This window comes from Dasypus novemcinctus, chromosome 10 (genome assembly GCF_030445035.2).
Source record: "Dasypus novemcinctus isolate mDasNov1 chromosome 10, mDasNov1.1.hap2, whole genome shotgun sequence".
NCBI lineage: Eukaryota > Metazoa > Chordata > Mammalia > Cingulata > Dasypodidae > Dasypus > Dasypus novemcinctus.
In genome coordinates this window covers 30145225-30158666 of record NC_080682.1, presented here as the reverse complement: position 1 = coordinate 30158666, position 13442 = coordinate 30145225, and the positions used below count along the sequence as shown (strand labels likewise).

Sequence of the window (13442 nt, the reverse complement as noted above, 5' to 3'; positions counted from 1 at the left end):
GTTTGTAATCTGATCTGTACCTGGCTGTGATTAAGTTATGATTAGAGCTTTGATTGGGCCATGTCATCAGGGTGTTGAGTTCCCACCCCTTGGTGAGATGGGGACTCACAGATTAAAGGCATGGCAAAGGTCAGAGTTGAGGGTTTTTGATGTTGAAGTTTTGATGTTGGAGTTTGATGCTGAGGACTTAAGCTGGAGCCCCTGGAAGTAAACTCACAGAGGAAAGAGAAGCCAGCCCAGGAAGAAAGGAACCTTGAACCCAGAGAGAAGCAAGACCCTGGAAGAGAGGAATCCTTGCAGGTATTGGCAGCCATCTTGCTCCAACATGTGAAAACAGACTTTGGTGAGGGAAGTAGCTTATGCTTTTGGCCTGGTACCTGTAAGCGCCTACCCCAAAAATACCCTTTTAAAAAGCCAGCCAATTTCTGGTATTTTGCATCAGCACCCCTTTGGCTGACTAATACAGAATGCGTACATCTGCGAATTTGTTTTTCAGTTAATGCGTAGTCCTTCTTTGAAATTAACCATTTTGATCACTTATGGTTAGAAGATGCCAGTTTTGTTTTTACTTTTAAATTGATGAAAATTCTGAGAAAATTTTGCCATATTAAACATAAACGTTTTTATCCTGAAGATTATAAATTATTAGAATTTGAATGAGGGCTGAGAAAGAGAAGCTGATGTTTAATGTATGAAGAATTTTTAATAAGGTTGACTGTAAATGTGTGGAAACGGATAGGGTCAGTGACAACATATTATAACAAGCTTAACACTGCTGATGTATAAAGGTAACAGTGGCTGAAAGGGGTAGTCTGAGGACATAAATTTAAACAGAAAGAATGATAGAGAATAATCTAAGGACTGTGTAACATAGAGAACCTAGTGGTAGATGAAGATTGTGATTAATAGTAAAAATACAAGAATACTTTTCTGTGATCTAGAACAAATATAACTCAGTAATACAAGGGGTTTAGAATATGATAGATGAGGAAAATATAATTAATATAACTTATGGTCTATAGTTATCAGTAATATTGAATTTTTTTACAGCAATGGCAAATATGGTAATAAATGTGAAGGTTCAACAATAGGTGGGTATGATGGGATATGGAATTTTTCCTCTTGAAGCTATGAAAACTTTCTAAATTTGATGGGGATGATAATAGCACAACTCTCTATGGTGAAACTGGGAGTAAGTGAGTGATCACTTTGGATAGACTATACAAGGCAAGGGACTGTATAACAGAGTGATGTTTGTTATGCGTGATGGACTGTGGTTAACTGCAAAAATATGAGAATGGAAATTCCCTGTCATTTTTAATGTAATATTTGTGTAACCTATCTTTAAAACATGTGTGTGTGTATGTGTGTGTGTGTGTAATATGGTGTCATTTTGGGGACATTGGAATTATCCTAAATAATGTTGCAGTGACAGATACAAGTCACTAAATATTGTGTCATAATTTACAAAAATGTATGGGAGAGCATTTAAACTATAATGTAAACTCTAATCCATACATAGCAGCAATGCTCCAAGATGTGTTCATCAATTGTAACAAATATACCACACTAATGAAGGATGTTGTTAATGTGGGAAGGTGTGGGAATGGGTAGGGAGTGGGGCATGTGGGAATCCCCTACATTTTTATGTAATATTTATATAATATAAGTATCTTTTAAAAATTAAAATATTTATAAATAAATATAGGAATGTTCTCTCATGACCTATAACAGAAATACAATTCTAATAAAAGGCGTTAATAATAGAATTGCTAGTAGGAAAAGTACGCAGATGTTACTACAGTTTACAGCAATATTTTGAAGATGTTCTTTCAACATTTTAACAAATGTTCCACAATAATGCAGGGTTGGTAGTGGGAGGATATATAGGAATCCCGTATGCTTTGCATGACTGTTTTTTAAATTCACAACTTCTTTAAGAAAATGGGGCATTACGGGAACACTGCACAATTTTTTCTTAGAAAAATGCTATATACCAGAGAAACAACCAAATTTCCTTGTCAGGTATACTGTTGTACTCTGAGGATTCTCTGAAAGTACATGCAAAGAACCTTACATAAGAAACAAGGCAAGTATATAATTCAAGTTCTACCTTAATTAATTTAATCCTGTCAGAAGGTAAAGATGGGATATATCAGGTGTCCTGACACACAGGGTCTTTTGAACATCTTGAAAGTTATATAGCTTGATACTTACATGGGATATAAAAAGATACCTGGTTGCCATTGGTTTGCTTTCTGCTTAGATAGATGCCCACAGAGTAGCTAACAAAATATTAAAATTTCATCCTTGGAAAGTCATGCTACTTTCACAAATATGATAATATAGTGTTCTGGATTATATGACACTTGTCTAATAAGAGAAAACAGGCCAATAAGCCAAGCGCTCGATCTTAAATGTTGCCCATATGAACCTTATTCCTGTAATAATAAGAATATGCCTATGTAAAATTAATACCTAATAAATGCCTCCTAAAAACCTTCTTGTAACTCAGATGTTTGTCTTTCTAGGACAAACTCTGAAAATAAACTCACTCCCCTCCTCCACGTGGTACAAGACTCCTGGGGATGAGCTCCCCTTGCACTGAGGAATTATTATCATGCATTAATCACCAAAGCATATGGAGAAAGACCATGACCAAAAGGGGGAAATATGAAATAAAAAAGACTTATTATGACTAAAAGATTTCCAAATGAGTTGGGTGGTCATGCCAGAGGTTATGCTTATTCATATTTCAACCAGACTTCACTAACTGACACAGTAAACAAAGCCTCAAACTAAAGTACTCCTGAGGGACCTAGGGACATCCAGACACCATAGGCAAGCCACACAGCCTCATGGAATCATCACCCCACCAGTGGAAATACAGGTAAATAATCAATTTCCTCAACTTCTAGAACATAGTTATATTCATTTACAAATTCCTTAATCATTATTCTTCTACTCTTTTATCTGAACCTGTAATTTTCAACTTACCTGTTAATTATATTTCTTAGAGATTTAAAGTCTTTGAATTGTCCTAGCAGATATGCAGTCAACTCCTATTTCTTTAGTTCTTCAGGTTTGCCATGGACAATTAACACAATGATGAGAATGGACCAGCTTCACCCCAAAAACAGGAGTATCTTCAACTGCATGCAAAAGAACTCCATTTCACTGCCCTTAAATATCTATAATCCTGTCCAGCCTGAAGCAGGTGTCATTCCAAACCCCTCAAGATTGTGTAATGAATAAAAATTGGGGGGTAGTATAATCTCTGACCAAAGTGGATTTATTGTTATTGCAGTTATTACCTTTTGTTTAGTAAATAACTTGTAATGTTGATATAAATAATAACTTTAATTTTAAAAAGTAAATGAGAATGGAAACTGCTGAATATTGAATTTCATAGCAATGTCATTCAACTCTTTCAACTTCATCCGAGTTTTATGACAATTTCGCACATTGGTTTTCAAAAACATTATTTTAAGAATGCATTAAACTCAGTTAATTTGTCTTTCAATTTTGCTGACAGTCCAAAATTTAGGAATGACTTGTCTTCTATAAAGATTTATTACTTATTATGGTGCAAATGTGCCCCAGATTTTCCACTCCTTTCTGTATCCGTGACTTTTATCAATGTGACTTTGCAGCACTTCACATTATGTAGTGAATTCTATTTCTCCCTTCCTTGAACATAAGCTGCTCTTAGAATAGTCTTTGATTAAGACAAGGTGACCTTGCACTTTTACCAAACATTTGAAAGGCCTTGTGGATTTTCACACTCTTGTAATCCTGTAAACCTCCCATGTGAAAAATCATGGAATAAATAAGGGAAATAGACCCATAGCTCAGTTGCCCCTTCCCCACATCATACCATCTCACAGCTAGCCAACCACTACAGTTAAGAATTAAGCTCATTTAACTGCCAGCTGATATCATATATATGTGTAAGTGAAGCCAAGACCACCAAGCTTGGACCACGTTAGCACAGCAGCACAGCTAACTCCTGAAATAGTAAATGGTTGCTGTTTTCAGTGAATGTGTCTTAGAGTGAATGCATTTTAGAGTAGTTTGTCATGCATTCTTCCGAGTCATTCACTTTCTCAATTTTGGAAAGGATACCAAAATGACTTTTCCAAGATTTATCATATGACAGTTAAGAACATCTGTTATTTTTCAACATAAAGGCGACTTGCTTAAAAAATGAAGAAAACACAAACAAAAACAAAAAAATAAAATAGAAACTATCAAAATACTGTTGATTTCATCGAACCTTGCAAATATAACATTATTAACATTGTGTTATCTTATGCGATTTTAGTATATTTTCATCAAAAGCATGGAGTTTCACATTTAGATTATTCAATAATGAACATGAAATCAATTCCACTCAGATCTCTTTTTTTTTCTATTTTTATATGTTACATTCAAAAATTATAAGAGGTCCCCATATACCCCGCACCCCCGTCACTCTACTCCTCCCACGTCAACAACCTCTTTCATCATCATGGCATATTCATTGCATTTGGTGAATACATTTTGGAGAACTGTTGAATCAACCTTTAAAAACACATCAAAGCTCCTTAAATCTAGAACAAATAGATAGGCAAGGCAACTTGCTTTGTGTGTAATCCATCAAGACAATGACTTTTAGAAATTTTCTTATTGCTTTGCTCTAATGGAATTCTCTCCTTCAGTAAGGATGCTCCCTATGGCAAAGTTTGGGCGGTGAATTAACAAAAGAAAGAAAAGATATTAAATATTATCATCACTCTTTTATATCTGATTCAAAGCATCACCATGCAGGCTTATATCAGTCTAATGCCTTTCCTTTTCATGGAAAGTGTCTCAGTTTCCTTGATTATAAAACAAATACTAAAAAATAGTTTGGCTTAAACAACAAGGATTTATTGGCTCATGGTTTTGAGGGTAAGGGAAGTCCAAAATCAAGACATCAGCAAGAAAATGACATCTACCCAAAGATTGTGGCATTATGGGTCTGGCGAATAGCAATCCTTGGTATTTATCTTTTCTGTTTGCTTTTTTTTCTGTGTGCAATTTCCTTTGTTTATGAGGACTTCAACCATATTGGATTATGGTTCACCCTCATTCAGTCTGTTATTACCTTAACTAATAACATCCAGGGTCATTTTTACAAATGGTTTCATTCCCACAGTTCCAGGGGTTGGGACGTGAACATGCGTTTTTGGGGGGATATGAGAAAATCCCCAATAGAAAGAAATATGAAAAATCTTTCAAGAAATGAGAAGTCATACCATGATTTGAGGTGCTGTGATTTAAAAATGAACTTCAGGGTAACAACATTTCAAGTTAAAAATAAGCTTCAGGATAACAACATTTCAAGTTAGCATTTTGTTTTGAATTTAGACAATTGTTTTGTTTGTTTTTCTTATGGGGCAACTCATCATGGTAGTATATGAATGGATAAGAAGAACATCTTGATTTTGTAAAGTGAGAGAGGAGGGATTATAGAATACGCTAAGTGGGATGGGAGAACCAAAAACACTCCCAACCTATGGGAATTCTCAGATTAATTTTATGAAAACACATAAAATTAATTATGAAAACACATATGCTAAGAACTTGGATATAGATTCACCTATATCCAAAATAAAAATACCTGTGAAATTTTTGAAATGTTTGGAATATCCAGGATAAACAAAACTCTGGTGTGAACACTATTGGATTAGATAGAATTTATGAAGTCAGAAAAGGACTAAATCTAGGAGAGATCTTTGAGGCATTCCCATTTAAGGTCCTCAAGTATTGAAAATGCCCACTAGGAAGTACCCCATCCCAGAAACCTTCTGTCCCTATTCTAAATCAGTTAAAAAATGGAGGAAATACTTTGTTGTGTTGGTTTCTAGTCCAGATTCTTTTCTGCCCATAATAATCCAGTTGATTCATCAATACTTGTGGATGTATGATCAGGGTCAGGAGGAGAGAGAGTCCTTACTTTCTATTTGCATTTGTGATTTTCTTGAACTTAAAGATATCTTCTTCCAATTAAAAAAAAAATACTACTGACTGTTCCAACTATACCCAATAAATACTTATATTTTGTGAAATTTCAGACAACCTTCCATATTTCTCTTTAAAAGAATGGAGATAAAATGTTTCTATTTCAAAGATGTTATGAGGATTCAAAATACAATGTAACTTATGTAGGCATACATAAAATTCTGCCTGCAAAACAAGGCTCACTATTTTTTAACTTGCAGTGTTATCAAGTCATTTTTAAGATCATCAAAAATTCATCAAAATTATCATTTAATAGCTGCATAGTTTTTCATCATATATATGTGAAATAGTTTTGACTATGTCCCTCTTATTTAACACTCAACTTACTTCTAAGTCTTAATATAAATAATGCTGCGATGCATCAGTAGGCATTTTTGTTAATAATTGCTATTCACATATTTAATCAGTTCTTGCAATAGATTGAAAGCAGTTTAATTAATTTATCAAAAATATTTTTTTAGGGCTTTGGGGTCATAGTTACAAGAAATTCCATAGTTTCAGGTTGATATATAAGATTATCCAATTTGCTAAATTCTGGCAAACACTGAAGTGAAGAATGAGCACAGTAACTGTGCTAATGCTTTTGAGAAAATGCTATTATATACCATCAAAGCTATTTTCTGCATCTACAAACATTAATATAAGATAAAACCTTGGGGGTTAGCAAATTTAAATAAATATTCCTTCACTTTTGTGGGGAAAAATGTATTTGGAACCATGGAACAATAAAGCTACTACAAAATAATTTAACTTATTTCTGATAATTTAATGTCCCTAAAGTGTGGAAGATGAATGTAAAGAATCATAGGATTCTGCAGATGTCAATACATTTAATATTTCTGTGTAAATTGTGAATTAAACAGTCTTATGCGTTGGTCTTCTATTATTTCTGAACTCCTCCTGAACATGGCAAAAGAAATGTCCTGTATCTTGCTGCCCAAAATAAGTTAAAAAATTCTTCTTATGTTTGTTTTCAAGAGAGACCAAAAACTCAATTTTTGATTTATAATGGAAAGTGACTTTTAGTTTATATTTTTTCCCAACCCCAAATGAAGTGGTGATATGAACAAGGAAAACCGCAGCTCTGTGTCCGAGTTCATACTCATGGGATTGTCAGACCTCCCTGAGCTGAGCGTCTTCCTCTTCCTGGTCTTCCTTCTCATCTATGGAGTCACAGTGATGGGTAATCTGTGGGCATGATCATGGGCATGATCACAGTGATTCAGACCAGCTCTCAACTGCACACCCCCACGTACTTTCTCCTGAGCCACTTGTTCTTTGTGGATTTCTGTTACTCCACCACCATTGTGCTGAAGATGCTGGCCAATATCTTAGACAGGGAAAATAGCCATTTCCTTCCTGGGATGCCCTGTACAATTCTATTTGTTTTGCACATATGTGATCACTGAGATCATCCTGCTGGCTCTGATGGCCTATGACTGCTTTGTGGTGATCTGTTACCTACTGCTGTACATGGTGATCATGTCCCAGAAGCTCTGTTTGGGATTGGTATCTTCCTGTTTTTTCTGTGTAACATGCTCTTCTCTGATTCACATATAATTAGCTCTTCAGATCCAGTCCTATAGATAAATGTGATTAACCACTTTTTCTGTGATTTACCACCTCTGTTATCATTTGCCTGCTCTGATGTGTCTTTGAATGAACAGTTGGTATTTATTGTGGCCAATTTCTATGAGATCATCACTATCATGGTCACCCTCACCTCCTATCTGTTTATTCTTGTCACCATCTTGAAGATGTGCTCTACAGAAGGGAGGCTCAAAGCCTTTTCCACCTGTACACTCCCACCTCACAGCCATCATTGTCTTCCATGAAAGAATCCTTTTCATTAATTGCAAGCCCAGTTCTAACTACAGTCTGGAAACTCATAAAGTGGCTATGGTGTTCTATACTGTAGTGATTTCCATGCTGAACCCTCTGATCTACAGCCTGAGGAACAAGGACGTGAAAGTAGTTCTCAGTAAATTGGTGGGCTCCCAAATATCTTCTTAGGGACTTTTTTCATAAAACAGGACTCAAATTTCCAAATAGTATTCTTGAGGAGGTATGAGTAGGTGGACTGCATTGCTACATTGTAGAGAATAGTAAGGAGCAAGGTAGTTATGAATGAGTCTTTTTTGATTCACATTTATTTGTGCCTTTTCAATTTCTAAGAGTAGGATTGAGCATATTTCAAAATATGCCTCTATGTTTTGCTTTTCTTCAAATTGTTTTGTTTAAACTATACATGGAAAATGGCACTACTAAGACTCAGGAATTTAGGTTGCTGTAAAACTTGCATAAATCTAATGAATAGTTCATGAGAATTACACTTTTTCCCCCATAGCCTTTAGGTAAACTATAATTCTTTTCAAAATTGCAATCCTGTTCTTCACAAGGTATATATTAGTAATCGCTATTATAATCATCATCACTAGCAGCATTTGGTACTCCCCTTTTTCTTTTACTGCTTGTATTCTTATTTACCCTATGTTTAACAATTCTGCATGAAATTCATCCTGTAGCTTATAAGTGGATTCCCCAGGCTCTGCACATGTTCTTTGCATGCGTCTCTGCTTGTGCTGAACTGCCCTTTCTGAGCATTTCTTTACAAGCCTAGATCAAAACTCAACACTCTGTTACAATTATTATGAACCAATTGATACTATAATTGTGTTTTCATTTTGTTTCATCTCAGTCTCTACATTATTTACTTTAAAAAGAATATTCTCACCTTCTACATATAGTTATATGAGAAAAGCAATAAGCTTGAGAACATGAAATAATGGGTTGGTGTTTTGATCATTTTTTCATTTGGTAAATAATTAATCTATCCAATTCTCAGATTCCTCAAGTTTAAACATTGGATAACGCAGGCAGCCTCATAGCATTATATTGAAATTGAATTATGACAACATATTTGACATTTGACAGCTCAGTGGAACATAGAATGTTCTTAGCTAATGTCTGTTCAAATGAAATTTTGAGGCTAGGAGTTATTTATCTTTTACTCTTTGACATCATTTGCATATTATAGTTTCTATTTTTTATTTAATTGATGAATGAGTAAATGCTGATGAATAATTCACTCACTAAAATAAATTCCTAGAGCAATTTAATACTTGGAATTTTAGATGTTAGAAAGCGGAAAGAACACAAAAGGGATACTGTGTATTAGTGTACTGATTATTAAATGCAGAGGACAGCTATTACATTTGATATTAGAAGGCAATAAAGAAGAGGTATCATTACCGGGTTCTCAGAGCTTGAAGGATGTGCTCCACTCACTCAGCTGTTTTTTAAATTCTTGGGGAAGGTTCTTGGCTCTCAGGGTGTCTGAGCCTCTGAGGATGGCTTTGGCCTCAGCGTTCAGACCTCTGTTGGCACATCCCAATAGTCGTTCAACATCAAAGTCTGCTGCTTCTATCGTGAAGAGAGAGGGGAAATGATGAGAAGCTGTTAGCCGCAGCCAAACATCTCTTTCTGCTGGATTTACATAAATAGTATTTGGAAAACAAGAAGGAATCCCCTTCTCCTTTCCTATACACATGTTTCTAATCCTCCATTTTTTCCTGTCCCCTTGATCTTGAGTCCCTCTACTGAGCAAAAACAAAAGGGAAGACAGCTAACAAAAATGTCTGGGGTGTGCATTGTGTATACTCCCAGAAGCATCATTACAGCCTCAAGAATGGAAAGGAAGACGTGGAGATGAGACAAATGCAACAAACACACCTTCTGAGGGATTGCAATCCACATTGCAAGGAAGAGATTCTTTTAACCTCTTGTTATCTCCATAAGCACTGATAAATCTCTCTAGAACTGAACACTTAAGGAAGCCTCAAATCTCTTCAGACTTAATTTCATTAAACTAAGCATAGATGCAATAGAAACTTTGCAACATTTGTAAACCAAATGTGATGTCAGTGGTGCTGTTGATTATTATACATTAAGATCTAGGTAACTGAAGTTCTATGGTTCCAATTCAAAAAGTAAGTCTAATGTTTCCCCCACAATTTTTAAAAATAATTAGCCTTAAGTGTTTCCTTGGCTGTTTATAGTGATACTCAATGAGATGAGCCTCTTCTGGGCAGTTTGATTCAAAATGAATTTTACTCATTAATAAAATATTATCATTTGGGGAACTTGGTGACATGACAGAATTGAAAAATCATTCGGAATTGGGAGAATTGGGAAGAGGTTGAGTGTACAATAACCAAACCTTTTATTATGGAAAATATTCATTCACAATGATTTATAATATTGTTTTCAGTGAGATTTCTGCTGAAGCACTTTGCCATATTTCTACTTGGTAGTAATGCCTTCATAATGATTTGGAAGATATTTTACATTTTAAGAACACTAACTCCTAAATAATATATTGAAAATATATCACAGTTTCATATATTTCAATAATGTTATGCATTAGGCATGCTTCTTAATGTATATTTTACTTATTTTATGTTTTAAATTCAAGCAGAAAAAGCAAATTCTGTTCTAGCCTACATGTTATTTTGAATATTTTTTTTACAACTTAAAGTGTAATGTCTTCAACTTATTTGTTTTTCTGTGATTTAGTATATGTTTGTTCAGATTGATTTCTTACAAATTGTCTAATTCCTTTTAAAAATTAACAAATTGTATATTAACTTTCACAATGCTATTCCTTGAGAATCCTCTCCTTCTCTGTTTGTAATGCATCCCTTAAAATAAATGATATCCTTCAATAACCTATGTTCTTAGTATTGATTCTTTCCCTCAGGGCCTTGATAATATCACACAGCCCCCAACTCATTTTCTTTAACAAAGAGAAAAGCAGTCACTAAAGGACAAATATAGCATGATCTCACTGATATGAACTAAAGATATTGAGCAGACTCACAAAGAGAGTCAGGATGATAAGTTACCAGGAGATTAGAAAGAGCATAGACAGTGGTGACCCAATGCACATTCTGGGCAGAATCTATGATAAGGTGAATGGGACTGATTTGACAGTGGATGAAGGTGATGGTGGTACAAAGACATGAGAGAAGTCGACAGTGCTGGGCTGTGAAGGAGATCGGGTATGTGGTGGGTTGGGTTATCCATGAAACTGGGAGAGGGATGGAAGAAGAATCAGGCGAACTTTGGTGAGGTGGTGGTCTGTGGATGAGAATACAATGGTAGGGATATTCTTTTAACAACTGTGGCAAGGAAGGGTCACTGGGGCAGGATCTTGGTGGTAGGGAGATGTGTAGGGAAGGGTGTACCTGAGGCATGCCCTTGTGGAATATGAATGTGTTCATTTTCTCATAGAGTGTTATCTCAGTGGATGGAGATCCAGACAATACACAAGAAAATATTAAACTTCCATCCTGGGGAGTCTTGTTGCATTCTCAAAAAAGAGGAACAAAAATCTCTTGAATATAGAGGTAGTGCCTAATTAAAGGCAAGAGACAAATATGCCAAGCCCTCAGTATTAATGCATGTACTTATTGACCTTATTCTTGTAAAACTGAAATTTACCTAAATAATAACTATTGCCTAAGAGTTGATTCCAGAAAACCTCCTTGTTACTCAAGTTTGGCCTCTTTCTAAGCCAAACTCAGGAAAGATGTATAGTTTGAATGTCATTTACAGTCAAAGTAAAAAATTTCTCCAATTGGAGCCCTGAAACACATTGATATTATGTGAGGCAATAAAATATACCTTTTCTCTTCTATTATTCATTGCTGTTGTTAAATGGATAGACCTATATTGTGTCTCTAGCTGGGTACGATGAACATCAGTGGGAGGATAAAATTTACAATTTAGAAAAAGATTAGACAGTACTTTGAATTGGAGCACATTGCAGAGTTCCTTGCAAATGTTTTTCTGTAAAAGTTCATGTTACTTGGTATTCACAGTTGAAGAAGACAATTAACTCATCCATATCAGCAACTGCTTATCTTAGAGTAAAATTTACTTTTGAAAAGAAAAATCAATAACTAGCAAAAAGTGATGTTCTATAATTTAAAAATTGACTTTAATAATGCAATTCAAGGTCTGTTAAAGAACTGAGGGGACAGACTAAATGTTTATAATGATTCATATTTGGAAGTTTTGTTCCAATACACACAGTGGTTTAATTCTTTTGGTATAACTTTAATGCAATCTGTATTGTAATCAGAATCATCTTTAAAAGTTCAGGATTAGACGTATTCAAATTATTATAGTCCTAAAACAAACCACACTTTAAACTCCTAGAGTCAATATAAACATATCTCATTTTATTGCCCCTTGCTTTATTGTGTTTTGCAAATATTGCATGACTTTAGGAATTGAAGGTTGTTAGCATCCTTGCTTTGAGCAACTCTGTGTCCTTTTTCCAACAGCAAGTGCTCACTTTGTGTCTCTCTGTCACATTTTAATTAAACTATATACATTGTTATTTTTGACAATGCTATTGAACACTTCATACATTTTTTTTTAAATGTGAACATAGCTTTTACATCAACTGGGAAACCAAACATTTCATCTGACTCAGTTTGTTGTCGTTTCTTTATGTCAGCGGTCTGTTACAACATCAGCAATATTTCTGAAGTTTGCCTGTAACATCAATATCTGCTCTGAGCATTTTTTCTTTTTTGATTATTTTTACTTTTTCTTCAATTATGTATAACATTTAGCTGATGAATATACAAAAAAAAAAAAAAAGAAGGAACAACCATAACAAAAAGTACAAGATCTATTGCAAGATTTACCAGAGCTACTAACAGTGATCTTTAGATAAATCTTCCTAAACTCTGTGGTCACGTTTTCTTCAATAACATTTATTTTGAAAGGCACAACATTGGAAAGAATAAATCCAATTCATTATTCAATTAATCCTTAGAAGATCCATGGGTAGTCTAATTGGAAAGATGAGGGACAGTCTGTCCAAGTAACAGGACCACCGTCTTTGAGGAAATTCTCACTATGTACCCTTCTTTTCTATGTCATATATGCTTTAATTTTAATACTCCTATAAGATTGACCATTATTACATGTATACATAATAAATAACTTTTGTTAATTAAATTATAGCATAAGGTTGCTTGTAATTGCACAATTATATACAATCTCAGTGATATTATGGATGAAAATATACCTTAAAATCAGTGAAATAAGGTATTTCCAGATTTGCCAAGAAAAAAAGAACTATTGAATCCAGATCTTATTATACACTTTAAATTAATTTTCATAGCTCGTTCAAGCTATGAATGCTTTTCCATTCATAATTATTTGATACTTACACCAAAGATGGAAGGCCAGGATAGCACAAAGAAAGGTCAAAACATGAGAAGATTGAGAAGGTAAGACTGGAGACCTAGGCCTAGAAGCAGCAATTAATACATGGACTTCAACATAGACAAGTTGTTACCCTTGGTATGAAAACCATT

At 34.6% G+C, this 13442-nt stretch overlaps 1 pseudogene; it reads left to right on the top strand.

Annotated features, from left to right (window-relative positions):
• Positions 1 to 7107: 7107 nt before the first annotated feature.
• Positions 7108 to 8058, top strand: LOC101447156 (olfactory receptor 5L2-like; annotated as a pseudogene).
• The last annotated feature ends 5384 nt before the right edge of the window (positions 8059 to 13442 follow it).